The sequence below is a fragment of the Onychostoma macrolepis genome, chromosome 14 (assembly GCF_012432095.1).
Source record: "Onychostoma macrolepis isolate SWU-2019 chromosome 14, ASM1243209v1, whole genome shotgun sequence".
Classification (NCBI taxonomy): domain Eukaryota; kingdom Metazoa; phylum Chordata; class Actinopteri; order Cypriniformes; family Cyprinidae; genus Onychostoma; species Onychostoma macrolepis.
The window spans coordinates 10,323,574-10,326,342 of NC_081168.1; positions in this window are offsets into that span (position 1 = coordinate 10,323,574).

Sequence of the window (2,769 nt, forward strand, 5' to 3'; positions counted from 1 at the left end):
AGAACAGGAAATGCATCACCGGTGAGGGACATTACTGACATGCTGATGATTTACAGTCAAATCCAGTGTTATTTTTGTATTATTTATATACTATTATAGTATTTTTTATATGATGCTTATATATATATATATATATATATATATATATAAGTTTAATAAATTTGGTTTAGAAATAGTTTTGATAGTTTAACGTTTAGTAATTTTATTTGCTTTTGCCATGTAATAGTTTTTTAATTTTCTATTTAACTTCAATTTATTTGTATTTTTGAGTTTTAGTAATTTTAGCACTTCAATTTAAACTTTAATTTCATTTCAGTTAGTTACCAAGGCAATATTTCCAAATTTAAGGTTTTAAAAAAAAAAAAAAAAAGTATTTTATTTTAACATTTAAAATGTGTAATAGTTTTAGTTTTGGCTAACATTAACATTAACTGGGAAAGTCACTATGATATTTGTCACGTTTACGTATTTTGGCTTTTAGTAATGATATTAAGTAGCATACAGTATAAAGAAATGATTGTTGTAGTAAAACCATATGGATTTTAAAAATCCTCTTGCGTTTAACATCTGAGCTCTGTTTGTAATGTACTGAACATTTGTAGCTGTTAAAGTTCCATGTAATTTGTCAGGTAAGTAAATTCTCTCCTTGTAAATTGCTTCTTGTCTGTGATTTGGTCCTGTTCCAATGTGAGAAAAAGGCCATTGACCTGCTCACTTTGATTCATTTGGGTCTGTTCCAAGAGACATAAAAAGGGAAAGTAAAAGTTAAAACAATTTCTTGCTAAGCTGCAATTACGACCTAAGGAATTATCGCGCTCTGTACTTCACAAGACAGATGAACTTGATAGATTTTATCAGATAAAAATGTTGCAAAGCGAATGAGTGAGAGTCTATAGGATGAGTCATGCTCCGTGCACAGCTTTTTGGCAAGAGAAACAGTGTGAATCCCTGAAATAGACATTGTCAGGGAAATGTGAGAATATAAGTGTGCGATATATAGATTTATTAATAAACTTCCTATCATGTCTCTGTCTAGACAAACGTCTTTAAATTCATAATTTAGACTTCTCCATACACATCTTGTGACAGTCCCTTTCTTACATGTCATTTATCACATCTAGTCCCAGCAGTTATTCTCCATTAGGGTCTTCCTAATATTCCTTCAGACCTCTGGAATGCTTGCCAATCACCTCTTGAGAGCTACACACCATATGGCAAAAAGAAGTGAAAAAGTAAAGTGGTACCTTCACCCTATGACTGCTTTTATTTTCATTTTTAATGAGGAATGTGTCAGCACAGGGGTGTGTGGAGACTGATAGCAAAGTGGAGTCTGCATGCCAGATATAATACCACATTCGATTTGCTAGAACATACTGACATATTTTTGGACCGGTGCTACATTGTCCATCAGCTATGTGGCTTTTGGCCAAACATTGAACGTTTTCTGAAAACAAGCCTCCCTTTGTTCCTGGTCATTTATTGTCGGGTTTTAATTCAACCGGTATTAATCAGTAATTTAGTTTATGTGCACGCATTATTAATACGTTCTGCTCCGCTACAATGGAAAAACAGAGACTAAGGCGTCTATTGTCCTGACAAAGCTGATGAAGGAGGTATAGTATTGCGTATAATTCATACGAACAATGCTTGAGGTCTTTGGACCTCTGCTGAACGCCAGAGTGCCCTGTGGAAATTTGTGAATGTCTGTGTTTTCATTCTCACTTAATCCAAACACCATTTGCCCAGGACCCTTGGAGAATATCTGTATGGGAGAGAAATGTGTCTGAGCTTTGCTTTTGGTTCACGTCTTAATGTTTGTGTTGTCTTTTGAGGAAGTAATAGAGTGCTTGACGTCGCTCAGAGAGAACAAAAATGCATTTGGCCTCGGTTTGAGACTCTACCTGATGGCTACATTCCATTAACAACTGGTTCTATGTCCCGATGTTCTTAAAAATACAGACATTCGCACCTTGTGTCTGTTGGCTGGCACACTTGTGTTTTACTTTGCTTGTTGCTGGACTACTCTTGTTTAAGCTTAAAATGGCACCATTCATTCAGCTAGGAACAAGTATAGAGGGACATAAAAAAAATAAAATAAAAAACATTAACCCTTGTGCTATGTTGAAAATCCTTTCCCTAATCTGATCTCAGTTGAAATTGACTGGACTTTTAAAAATTGCTTGTAAACCTCATTGACTACAAATCTTGGATTCGATCTTTTTGTCAACTTTGTTTTCTTTCAGTTAGCACGGGTTTTTATATTTCTTTTTGGAAGTGATTGGTCATAGGAATCATGGATCTGAGTTTATGCACCTCAGTTTTGCGTGGAAAAAAAATAACGCATTGTTTGTGGATAATTTTGGCAATGCTTACTTAAAAAATGACTGTCAAAAAAATCATCAAACAATTCCTCAAAAAGTGCAAAACGTTATACTACCCTGCATGAGCAAAGTCATTAAGTATTAGTGCAATGCAAAAACATTAACTATTATTTTCCAGGTCAAAATATCCAAAACCTAACATGAGGGTTAAGCCTTTAATTATTTACGCATGCACAAAAATACAGTTTTTTTTTTTTTTTTTTTAATAAAGTAAAACATTCATTCTTACATTGTTTCTTTCATTCTTGCATTTTTTTTTCATGTACAGATTCATTATTTTCTCTCTCTCTGTTGCATCTATTCCGTATTGCAATTTTCCTTGCATGCATTCTTCTTTCTTGCATTATTTTGTTGTTGTTGTTGTTGTTGCATACATCCTTGTGTACAA